The sequence below is a fragment of the Natator depressus genome, chromosome 8 (assembly GCF_965152275.1).
Source record: "Natator depressus isolate rNatDep1 chromosome 8, rNatDep2.hap1, whole genome shotgun sequence".
NCBI lineage: Eukaryota > Metazoa > Chordata > Testudines > Cheloniidae > Natator > Natator depressus.
Window position 1 is genome coordinate 99759461 of NC_134241.1, and position 13498 is coordinate 99772958.

The following is a 13498-nucleotide window of genomic DNA, read 5'->3' on the forward strand; positions in this document are numbered from 1 at the left end:
AAATATTCATTTTATAGATCAGAGAAATGCCTCTTCTGACAAATCAAAGCCATTCTTTAGTGAAACAGTGCTACTCTGTGAGAGCTTTAAGGGTCTGATCACTGATGTCATTGGTAAACTGCCACTGATACCAGTGGGAGTGGAGTTGAGCCCTTTCAGATGCCATATGGGAATGGGGCCCAATTCTGTCCTGCCACTTCCCTTACTGAGTTCTCAGGGGACCTCAGGGGCCTGACCCTGCATGGTGATCAGGCCCTCTCCTGAATGGTGGTGTGTATCCTCAAGTCCTTTGGAAGCCAGCGGGAACTGAGGGTGCTCAGCACCTCACCAAACCAGATTCTCTGTTCAGAGAGAAATAACACGGCTTAGCTCTCTTTTCAATGTTCAAAGCCAAATTCCACTCCCAGCACATGTGTGGAACTCAAATTGAAGTCGAGGAGAGGCCCATGTGGACTTGTATCCAAGGTGAGTCAAAACATGATCCACTGATTCATAGAATCAAGGCCAGAGGGACCATTAGATCATTTAGTCTGACCTGTATATCACAGGCCATTAAATTGCCCCCTGTTTCCCCTGTACTGAGCCCAATAACTTGCATTTGGCTAATGCAGAAAGGCATCTAGTCTTGCTCTGAAGACATCAAGAGATGGAGAATCAACCACTTCCCTTGGTAGTTTGTTCTATTGGTTAATCACTGTCACTGTTAAAAATATGTGCCTGTTTCTAATTTGAATTTGTCTGCCTTCAGCTTCCAGCTATTGGTTCTTGTTATGCCTTTCTCCACTCGATTAAAGAACTTTTTAGTACTGGGTATTTTCTCTTTCTCCGCATGAAAGTACTTATACATTGTAATCAAGTCACCTCCCATTGATAAGCTAAACAAATTGAGGTCTTTAAATCTCTCACCGTAGGGCATTGTCTCCACCCCTCAAATAATTTTTATAGCTCTTTTCTGTCACCTCTCAAAATTTTCAGTAGCCTTTTTAAAATGTGGACACCAGAGCTGGACCCACTATTCCAGTAGGCAGTGGTGTTGTAGCTTTGTTGGTCCCAGAATATTAGAGAGACAAGGTGGGTAACATAACCTCTTTTATTGGACCAACTTCTGTTTATTGGCCAAAAGTTGGTCCAATAAAAGATATTACCTCACCCACCTTGTCTCTCCAGTATTCCAGTATCAGTCTCACTATGCCATATGCAGAGGTAAAAACACCTCCCTGCTGCTACTCGTTAGCCCCCTGTTTATACACCCACGGGTTGCATTAGCACTTTTTTGCCAGAGAATCTCACTGGGAGATCATTGTTGAGTTGCATGTCCACTGTGACCCCTAAATCCAGAGTCTCTGCTTTCCAGGATTAATTCCCCATCCAGTAGGTGTGGCCTGTATTACTTGTTCCGAGATATATAACTTGGCATTTGGCTGTATTAAAACACATTTTCCAGCTTACCAAGCAATCCAGGTCACTCTGTGTAACGCCCCTGTCTTCATTGTCCTTTACCACTCTGCCAATTTTTGTATCATGCACCAATTTTGTGAGCAGTGATTTTATATTTACTTCCAGATCACTGATGAAAATGTTGAATCGCATCCGGCTTAGTACCAATCCATGTGGAACCCCACTAGAAACACCCCCATTTAATGATGACTCACCGTCGGCAATTGCTTTTGGAGATCTGTTGGTTAGCCAGTTGTTAATCCATTTAACGTGCTTTATTGGACAGTGGTGATTTTTTAAAAATGTCAGCATTTTGCGCAGTACTAAATCAAATGCCCTACAAAAGTCTAAGGGCTTATCCACACTACAAAAGTAAGTCGATCAATGTTAGGCTGACTTACGGCCACCGCAGTAATTACTGGGGCTTTTCATGTCCACACTGCCCCCCTTCTGTTGGTGGTGCATGTCCTCACCAGGAGCGCTTCCACTGAGTTAAGCCCGGCTACTGCCAGGGTTCTTAGCTCCATGTGAAGCTCCCTGCTGGGAACCCCCCTGGGCTCTCGACTCCCCGCTCCCTCACGGGAGCCCGGCAGCAGCCCAGGCTCTGGGTGTGGAGCTCCCTTCAGGGAGCCCAGAACCCGGGCACTACCTGGGCTCCAGCTGGTTAGCTCCATGGGGAGTGGGGAGCTGAGAGCCCAGGGCTAGAGCCTCCCACCCACTCTGGGGTGACGGCCCCAGCCATGAGCCCAGTGGGGGGTTCACAGCAGGGAACCTACCAGCCTTTCTTGTCAATTTCACAGCTCCTGCCCAGTGCTGTGAAATTAACAAGAATGACAGCCAACAGCCAATATAAGCAACAGGGTGTCTAAACAGACATTGCGTCACCCTAACTACACGGACATAAGCCCTAGGCCTCTTGTGAAGGTGGAGTTATTATGTCGGTGTAGTAGGACCTTGCTCACATCAGGGAGCAAGGCTGTAGTGAGTACACTGACATAAGTAGGTCAAAATATGCTGCTTTATGTCGACCTAGCTCTGTCGTGTAGATCAGGTCTCAGTGTACCATATATGCACACAGTTACCTTTGTCAACCAAACTTGCAATTTCATCAAAATAATTAAATCACGTTTGTCTGACAAGACTTAATTTCCATAAAACCATCCTGACTGGCATTAATTCTATTCCTATCCTTTGAGGCCTTATTAATTGAATCCCATATAATCTTTTTCCATTATTTTGCCTGGAACTGATGTCAGGCTTACCAGCTAAACTGGCTCAGAATGCAAACGTAGCTGAATTGTTACAATTGGTTGTGCTGGGTTTTTAGTTTCCCTTGTCATCGTATCCTATCTGCTTGTCTGCACTGTGTAATGCAGCAGATGCCATTGAAAATGAGAGGATTTTTTGACACCAAATACTTATACAGAGCAGGAAAACAGATACGTAATGCATTTCCTCATTTCAGATCAGGGTTTAATCTCCATCTCAGATCCTGAGCCTGAATTACTGCAGAATCTCTCTTCCATTCAATTAAAGTGCAAGTGTTTGGTAGATTCACTTAAGCGAGAGAACATATGCTTTCTGGCTACTTACATGTTCCAGAGCTATATGCTGATTTCCCTTTTGTTTTCAATTGATTAATCATTCAGGTTTCCCCCCAAATCTAGTTAATGAGCCAACCTTTCTTTAATCTCATGTGAAATTTACTATATGTTCTGATATATACCTCATTATTTATAAATCTTCGGTGCCTTCTCTTCTTCAGTTAAGAAACAAAGTATCAGGTCTTCAGCTGCTGTGGGCCGGCCAAACTCTCCAGAAGTCATAGAATCATAGAATATCAGGGTTGGAAGGGACCTCAGGAGGTCATCTAGTCCAAACCCCTGCTCAAAGCAGGACCTAATCCCCAACTAAATCATCCCAGCCAGGGCTTTGTCAAGTCAGTGGAGGGATAATGATTTGTATCAGCTGAGGATAAGGCCCAAAATGATAATGTAGCAAGTTATAAATGGCTGAAGGTAGAGAAGCAGAAGGACTTAGAGCCATTCTCACTGTTCATCTCAGACCCTTAGGAAAGTAAATTGGGGTTTGTTTTGTCTAGTGAACATGGAGAGCATGGATTTTTGTGATGGGTTTGTTTTTCTAGTTCTAAAAGAAGCTTGTATCCTTGGAAAGGTTTCCTTCTGCAGACGTGTATCTGTAAACCAGTATCACATGCCTGAACGTCTTCTGTTCTGATGACAATAATAATGCATTTTATTTGCACATGCCCACTTACAAAAGCATCCTCTGCACTTTGCAATGATACAAATGAAAAGACACAGGGTACATCTACACTGGTTTTTAAAACCCGTGGCAGCGAGTTTCAAACCCCAGTCTATAGACTCGGGCTTTCATTGCAGCACTGAAAACAGCTGGGCAGATGTTGCGGCTCAGTCAGCAACTCAGGCTCTGAAGCCTATCCTCTCCCCGGGCTTCAGAGCCCTAGCCCAAACATCTGCACAGCTGTTTTCAACACTGTAGTGTGAGCCCCGCAAGCTGAAGTCTGTAGTCCCAGGCTGTGAGATTTGCTGCCATGGGTGTTAAAACACCCTGTAAACATGCCCTAAGAACTGGAAAAGTTAAAACATAGTTCAAATAAAACCATTAATAATCTCCATGTGTTGGGCAACAGAAATAAAATGGTGTGAAAAATCTACTGTAATCTCTGCTTTCCTGGACTGAGCTTTTTAGGCATAAAGAGGGACAGGGAAATAAACAGTGACAGCTAGGAGAAGGGGGTGTGTGTGTGAGAGAGAGAGAGAGAGAGAGTGTTCCGGTGCACTGGAAGAAGAGGTGACAATGCACAGGTGTAGAAGATGGGCAGACAGGTGGTCCAGGGGATCTAGATGAACTACGGACATGTTGTCAGCACTTGCATCTGCACTGCCCGGCCAAGAGCTAGAGCTTCACTGGTGCCTGCCAGCAGGAACATGGCAGGAGGCAGTTCTGTGCTGCTAACAGGGATGCTGGTGGAAGAGGTGGTGGGCAAGTTGCACAACTCGCCAGATGTGATCTTTGTGCTCAAAGAACTCCAGGGGAAATTCCATTTGAACTATTTTCATCTGGTTCCATGTGACAGACATATTTGGAACAGATCAATGGGTCAGTTGCTGTACTGATTCCTGGAGCTACTGACAGTGACCAGTAGAAAGCAACAGAGACCAGATGAAAGATTCTGATGAAATCTGCTGGAATTTCCACTACACTTTGATCCTTTACCAGATCTTGACCCACCTCTGAATGAAATGCCTTGGAAGGCTAATTCCGTGATCCTTTTCAGGCCAAGAGGAAAGAGATACTATGGTTTCAGTGAACTGGATAGTTCCCTTCTTATCCTGCAAATCCCAGGCATCAACAATCATGTCCTCATGGACCGTTAATTCGGAAAGTTGTTTGACAGCAAATGTATTATATTATGAATTCTCATATAGTGATGGGTTATTGTCGGAAAGGTTTTACTGTTCACACACAGGCCCCTGTGCATGATTCCGTGACCTTTCATTCACCACTAGTGCCTCCTTTTCTCGTTCCTTCTCCAACTTCCTGCCCTTCTCCCTCTGATGCCTGGTTGTGTAGGAAGTGAAGAAACACAAGGGAGATGATTTAGGGTGTCCATTCCCTCAATGTAAACTTCCTCAGGAATTGAAGGTATTTGAAAAACAGCTGCTTGAAGGATGTTAGAATTCAAATCCGCACTGTTCACATCCTGATGGACCAAAAAAACAAAAAACCCAAGACCCTTCCACCACATAAAAAACCAAGCGTAAACCATAACAATTGACTGTCCCTCTATTTTTTTGCCTTTATCAATATTCCCAAAGCAAACGAACGTGCAGTTCATACTTCCTGCACATGTTGCTTCTTTGCAAAAACATTAGCATTTGAAAGTCTTTGCTGCATTAATCTCAGACTGAATGCAAATACAGTGCCTGACTCCCAAATAAGCAAAACCTAACCCCCAAATTTTCAGCATAGGAAGACTTTTGTGGCTTGTCGTGGAATCACATATTTTTCCAAGCATTGTCTTCAAATCATTAACATTCCAAAGTAGCTCTGAAGAACAGTACTATACTCTTGGTTCGGGTATATTAAGCAACTTGTATTGTTGATGTTCTTAAACTGAAAAGAGTCACTTAAACTCTTTCCAGTGACTTTACTGGAAAGATACTAGGGATACTACTGGACAGGAAATGGTTTTCCCATCCCGTGAAAATTTTCAAGATCTCAAAACATCTCCCCATCCTGAACTGGGACAAAAAGGTGATTTCTGAGGTAATCAAAAATGTGAACACAGTTTTAATTTGGGTCAATTGAAATGGTTCATTTCGATAATTTGAAATATCTTGTTCTGATTTTGGAACCCCCTGCTTTTTTTTTTTTACACTAACAAAGGTTAAATTTTGAAAATGAAAAGTCTTTTCAAAATGAAAATATGAAACTTTTTGTTTCAAAAAAAATTTGAGTCGAGAGAGTCAATTAAACTGACCCTGTTTCACAAACATTTTTGGTTTCAATGAACTGGCATTTTTTTGGTGAAAAAAAGATTTGGCAAAAATTCCTGACCAGTTCTATCAGGGATATAAAATCTTTAAACCACGATTTGAGGACTTCAATAGCACAGACATAGGTGAGAGGTTTTTTGCAGGAGTGGTGGGTGAAATTCTGTGGCCTGCGTTGTGCAGGAGGTCAGACTAGATGATCGTAATGGTCCCTTCTGACTAAATATCTATGAATCTATGGATATGTTAGGTTGTCTGGATCTGTCCCCAGACAGAAATTGGGTAGACAGCAATAATACAAATTCAGGGGCTGGTTTTCATTTATTGTTGTTGGTTTTAGTTATTATTACCAGGGTAGAGACTAGAGGTCCCAGCCAAGATCAAGACCCTGTTATGCTAGGCACTGTAGAAACACATAGTAAGATATAGTCCGAAAGAATTTTTGGAAGGTTTGACCATATATTTCAGAAATTTATTCATGAATTGTTCTATAGGTATGTGGAAGGCAATTTAGGATTTGCTGATATTTGTACATACCTCTTGATCCAAATGCTGGAGTAATGGAATTTTAATGACTGTTTATCACGTAGGGTGACATTAGAATCATGGGACTGAAAACAGTGGTTTAGGTTACAGCATTCTGATGATGCCTGGAGGAGAAAGTACCACAGCATGGAGACCAACTGATGTGAGAATTCTCCAATGGATTCAAACTGAATTCCTTGTCAATTGAGAAATGAGAGTTAGGACCTTTCATCAACTGACTGATGTATGTCTTATTAGTTTCAGATTAATTTAAGGACTGCAAAATGTGGAAGCATTTCATATTGTGCGTGCATTTTTGGATGCCATGGTCCACAAAAACAAAATCCTTTATTCTATTTATAACCTGAGTTTGGGATATCAGCACCGCTAGGAGCTAAGTAGTTTTTTAGAAGCAAACAGGAAGTCTTCAGATTGCATTATAAATTTTAAAATGCCATTCCTTTTTCTCTGTCTCCTCCCGAATGCCATTGCTCTCTGGATGGAAAGTCTGAATAACTGGTAGGAATCTGTGACAACTGTATAATCTATACAAACATAAGGAAGCTAGTTAAACAGAAATTAAAAGGAACAGTCACAAGAGTGAAATGCCTGAGAGCGGCATGGAAACTTTAAAAAAATACCATAATAGAGGCTCAAATTAAATAAAAAGAAATTTAAAAAAAAACCCAAAAACAGCAAGAGGACCAAAAAAATGCCACAGTGGTTAAACAACAGAGTAAAAGAGACATTTAGAGACAAAAAGACATCTTTTAAAAATTAGAAGTTCAATCCTTCTGAGGAAAATAGAAAGGAGCATAAGCTCTAGCAAGTCAAGTATAAAGTATAATTAGGCCAAAAGAGAATTTAAAGAGCAACTAGCAAAAGACACACAAACTAACAGCAAAAAAAATTTTAAGTACATCAGAAGCAGGAAGCCGGTCAAGCAATCAGTGGGGTCACTGGACAATCGAGGTGCTGAAGGAGCACTCCAGGAAGACGAGGCCATTGCAGAGAAGCCAAATCCATCTTCACTGCAGAGGATGTGAGGGAGATTCCCATACCGGAGCTGTTCTGTTTAGGTGGCAAATCTGAAGAACTGTCCAGATTGAGGTGTCAGTGGAGGAGGTTTTGGAACAAATTGATAAATTAAACAGTAATAAGTCACCAGGACCAGATGGTATTCACCCAAGAGTTCTGAAGGAGCTCAGATGTGAAATAGCAGAACTAACAACTGTGGAATGCAACCTATCACTTAAATCAGTCTCTGTACCAGATGACTGGAGGGTAGCTAATGTAATGCCAATTTTTTTAAACAGGCTTCAGAGATGATCCTGTCAATTACAGGCCGGTAAACCTAACTTCAGTTCCAAGCAAATTGGTTGAAACTATAGTAAAGAACAGAATTATCAGACACACCGATGAACACAATATGTTGGGGAAGAGTCAACACAGCTTTTGTAAAGGGAAATCATGCCTCACCAACCTATTAAAATTATTAGAGAGTGTCAAAAAGCATGTGGACAAAGGTGATCGAGGTGATAGAGTGTACTTGAACTTTCAGAAAGCCTTTGCCAAGGTTCCTCACAAAAGGCTTTTAAGCAAAGTAAGCAGTTGTGGGATAAAAGGGGAAGTCCTCTCATGGATCAGTAGCTGGTTAAAAGATCGGAAACAAAGAATAGGAATAAATAATCAGTTTGTACAATGGAGAGAAGTAAATAGTGGGATCCCACAAGGATGTGTATTGGGACCAGTGCTGTTCAACATATTAATGAATGACCTGGAGAACAGGATGAACAACAAGGTGGCAAAATTTGCAGATGATACAGAATTACCCAGGATAGTTAAGTCTAAAGCTGACTGTGAAGAGTGAAGAGTTAAAAAGAGATCTCACCAAACTGGGTGACTGGGCAACAAAATGGCCGATGAAATTCAGTATCGATAAATGCAAAGTAATGCACATTAGAGGACATAATCCCAACGATACATACAAAAGGATGGGGTCTAAATTAGCTGTTACCGCTCAAGAAAGAGATCTTGGAGTCACTGTGGATGGTTCTCTGAAAACATCTGCTCCAAAAAGCTAATGACATTGGGAGCCATTCAGAAAGAGGTAGAAAATCAGGCAGAAAATATCATAATGCCCCTGTCTAAATCCATGGGACGCCCACACCTGGAATGCAGCCTGCAGTTCTGGTCACCCTATTTCAGAAAAAAAGAAGAAGATATATTAGAATTGGAAAAAAGACAGAGAAGAGCGACAAAAATGATTAGGAGTATGGACCAGCTTCCATATAAAGGGAGATTAAAAAGAGTGGGACTATTCAGCTTTGAAAAGAGCCAAGTAAGGGGGGGATATGATGGAGGTCTATAAAATCACACCTGGGGTGGAGAAAGTGAATAAGGAAGTGTTATTTACCCCTTCACATGACACAAGAACCAGGGGTCACCCAACAAAATTAACAGGCAGCAGGTTTAAAACAAATACAAGGAACTACTTCACACAGTGCAGTCAACCTGTGGAACTCATTGCCGGGAGATTTTGTGAAGGCCAAAAGTATAACTGGGTTGAAAAAAGAATCGGTTCCTGGAGGTTAGGTCCATCAATGGCTATTAGCCAAGATAGTCAGGGATGCAACCCCCATGCTCTGGTTTCAGAGTGGTAACCGTGTTAGTCTGTATCAGCAAAAACAATGAGGAGTCCTTGTGGCACCTTAGAGACTAACAAATTTATTTGGGCATAAGCTTTCGTGGGCTAAAACCCACTTCATCAGATGCCTGGAGTGAAAAATACAGTAAGCAGTATATATATATCACAGCACATGAAAAGATGGGAGTTGCTTTACCAAGTGAGGGGTCAGTGCTAACAAGACCAATTCAATGAAGGTGGAAGTGGCCTATTCTCAACAATTGACAAGAAGGGGTGAATATCAAGAGAGGGAAAATTACTTTTGTGGTGCTAAAGTGGCCAATGCAATCAAGGTGGACGTCGCCCATTTCCAACAGTTGACAAGAAGATACCCATGCTCTAGGTATCCCTAACCCTCTGACTGCCAGAAGCTGGGACTGGATGACAGGGGAGGAATCACTCAATAGTTTCCCTGTTCTGTTCATTCCCCCTGAAGCATCTGACACCAGCCACTGTTGGAAGACAGGTTAGTGAGCTAGATGGACCATTGGTCTGATTAAGTATGGTCATTCTTATATTCTTATCAGTGCTAGCTCAGCCTGTCGTATATCCATAAAGAAAGCTGTCAGAAAGGTGGTAAAGATGTTTGACATCTTATTTGAGATAGGGTTGAAGGCACAAGATTTGGATTGGTATTTGGAATGCTTCAACGTTCAGGGGGCTTTAATGTAATGAACCATGGCCAGATACATGTGCACACCACAGTCTTCACTGGTGACTGAATGCTGGACCTTCCGGACCAAATCACAAGCTCTTCCACTTGAGCTAAAGGAGTAACTCTGTTAGTAAGTAGCACACTCTTACACACATTTGAATGAGCTTCTAGAAGGCAACATGGTCACAAACACTTAGCCAATCTATTACGTAGTCTGTCCTGGGCAAGCTAGTCCCATGTGTCTGAGATCCATAGGTTTTCAAGGCCCATCTGGGATTCCGTTTTTAATAAACCAAGTCAGTGTACTTACGCAGGCATCAAGTTGATGAGTGTCAAAGCCAAAATGTTTTGAACCCAAATGACAAGCACCTGCCACTCGAGATGAAGTAATAACTCCTTTAGCTGCTGTTGAATTAGCCAGCTGATAATGGCTCTGGATTGGATAGCTGATATTGCTGATATTAACTATGGGACAACACCTTTAGATCATATGTTTTATCCCTCATTCTTTACATGTTGCTTGTCTTTAGATTGTAACCTACTTCAGGCATAGACTGTGTTTTCCTATAGAGATGGAGAGAACAGTTAGGAGTAGAGCTGCTGAAGTGCAAATAATAATCATATGCAACATAATCTTTATCAGTGTGGGGGAGCCAACAGCGAGAGAAATGATGGGTTCAGCCCATTGTAAAGTTAAGGGTGCGGGTGAGGTTGTGACTGACTTATTTGCAATCTTCAGTGCTGGATCTGGTTCTGCTTTTGAAGCCTGCAAGGGTTTGGTGTAGGCCCGTCACTGCAATTTACTGTATACCTAAGGCCCCCCCACCCTCCAAAAGCCAAGCTCCCCAGGTTGTGGCCTCTTAGCGAAATTACTGTTGGATTTGGTAGCGCCTTCTTTCTCAACGGGTTTCTGCCTGTGTTCAAGGTAAGCCAGAACATTCAAATATTTACAGACGTGCCACATTCCAGACTTCCTTTCCAAAGCTACTTGAGGCCACTTGAAGAAGTGAATCTGTTGTGGTGACAGAGAAGAGCTTCAGTTGCACGCTTCCTTTCATCTGTGTCCAAACAAATGATTCATTCTCACATGCTAGGTCAGTGGGCGCAAGGATGCCTTGTTTCTCTGTGGATTGAGCAAGACTGATAGCAAGTCTTTTCCCTGGAGCTGGGCTGCTTGATAAAAAGAGATTTGCATTAACCTGACAATGGTATCAACGTGTGTAGGAGACACAAATGGTATGTGCTCTTTGCATCCCTCTTCTTTTAATGCACTGGGTATGTGCCGGTATGGAAATGGATGCCCCTCTGTATACTCAGGGAGTGCTGGGCAGTGTCAGCACCTTCAAAGTCCCATGCCAATATGGGACCTTATCCATTAGGAATTGGTCTGGAGGGTCTTGCCCACATGCTCAGGGTCTAACTGGTCACCACATCTGGAATTAGGAAGGAATTTTTCTCCAGGTCACATTGACAGAGATCCTGCAGGGCTTTCACCTTCCTCTGCAGCGTGGGACATGGGTCACTTGTTGATCTGAGCTACAGTAAGTGGTGGATTTTCTGTAACTTGAAGTCTTCAGATCAAGGGTTGAGGACTTCAGTAACTCAGCCAGAGCTTATGGGTCTATTACAGGAGTGGGTGGGTGAGGTTCTGTGGCCTGCGATGTGCACAAGGTCAGACTAGATGGTCCCTTTAGGCCATGCAGAGCTCTTTTGGCCATGCTGCACTGGGCCAGATTTGAACCTGTGACTTAGAGGTGAAAGGCTTCATCTCTTAGTACAGTATCTATCCCGTCCCATCCCTTTCCCCCTGCCCCAATTCCTTTCATCCTTATGTTCAATGTATTCTCTGTTCCTAGATGAAGTGGCAAGTCTAAGATTTTTTTCTCTTGACCTCCCCGCAGTTGCTGTTAGGTTCAGGGTGTTTTCATTGCAGCATTGATTACCTGCAATTCTGTGGCTGGTTAAGCCCTTTTTAGGACACCAGCCCTAAAATCCTCTCCTCGGGCCCCAGCCAGAGAAACTTGGGTGGGTGGTGGGAAACTCTGCCATAACAGGGCTGGATGGAAAGTCTCCTCTTCCAACTGTGGAGTGAGAACAGAGCTGCTACTCAAGCCTGTGAGTCCCATGTTCCACCTGCCGTGGTTGTGCTGAAAGTCCCTGTGGTGCTGGACTGCTTGGCGCACTGGGGATGCAGACCCTACTGTGCCATCTGCTGGCATCATCCCCACCCTGCACTGTGACAACTCAGCCATTCTGCTGGGATGGGGAAAATCCTGGGGGAGGCAACAAGATGATGGGGTGTGTGGACGACAGTAAGTGACAGCAGAGGTGATGCGTAGTGAGAGGGGCACACAGGGTCAGATTCCCTCCCCCCCCAGGTTTCTGCCAGGGTGAGAGTCGGGCTGAGTGCGGCTAAGGGGGACATGCCAGGGAAAGGCACCACCACCGAGCACTACTGCTGAGCCCCACAGGGAAGCTCCCGGAGCAGGAAAGAGAGATGGGGCTGGCAGCACAGCTCCACCAGAGGGGGCGTGGGGAAGCCCTCTGCGTCCTGTCCCTTCCTCACCTGCAGCCACAGTTACCTGCCCGGCAGTAGGTGTCCAGATCCCGCTCCAGCCCACGCCTGCAGCGGGGAGGTGATGGGAGAAGTAAGTGGGGAAGGAGCTGTGAGAAGAGTGGGGGCAAGGTGGTGCCAGTTTGGAGCAGGTGTGAGTGGGGCGGGGGGAATGGGAAAGGGGCCAAAGGCGACGCATGGGGCGGTTACGTCCCCCTCCCCTGAACTTTTAAATTGTGCCCCCCCCCCCATCCAGGGTTATGAGTCGTCTCTGAGGCACAGAGAGCAAGCCCTCCCTCTTGATCCTGATGAACTCTTGGGAATTTATGTGAATTCATTGGGAAAGCTCCCGTTGACTTCAGCTATGCAGGCCTTTTCAGATATTTTTCCCTTGGTTGAAGACAGCCGTTTGGGTGTCCAGTCCATTTCAGCAGAAGATCAGGAAATGGGGCATAATCTGGGAGGGACTCTGCAAATTCATCTATCTGACCTACGCCACCTGAATTATCCCATTACAAGCATTTGAATCGCCTCTCACGTGGCATACCTGATGGATCTCACAATAGTAACACAGTCTAGTAATAAATAAGGCAACTGGCTTTGGTGTCCATTCCATTCTCTACCTGAGACACAGAATAAACTCTGTCTCAGGTAGGGAATAGGATGGGGTGGCAAAGTACACCAGAGCTGCATTGCTCTGAAGTCTAACTTTTACCCTTTACTATATTCCCTTGATTTTAAAAAGTCAGGATAATATTTAATAGGGCATTAGAGTCTTGCTTGGTATTCTCCATCTTTTGCCATCAATTACCTGGGTTATTAATGTGCTTATACACTCAACTATGGTCATTGCTGTGTCTCAACATACCAACAGCATGGAAGGGCTAAAATGGGAATTTATGGCAACAGGAGTTTTTCCCCCCTTATTTAATGGCATGCAGGCTTTGACCTAAAGTGTAATTTTCTGCACATTTAAGGCAGATAAAGTGTCTTTAGCAGCCAAAGGAAAGCTCAAAGGTAACATTATCTAACTAGCAAACAGATGGAGGATTTAAAATTCTTGGTAGCTGAAATGTTGGATTTTAGCCAAAGCATGTTAA

General features: G+C 43.7%; 1 protein-coding gene across 2 annotated transcripts in view; it reads left to right on the forward strand.

Moving 5' to 3' along the window:
- The window catches only part of TRABD2B (TraB domain containing 2B), a 407261-nt gene that overhangs the window by 301667 nt on the left and 92096 nt on the right, over positions 1–13498 (forward strand). The window lies entirely within an intron of this gene.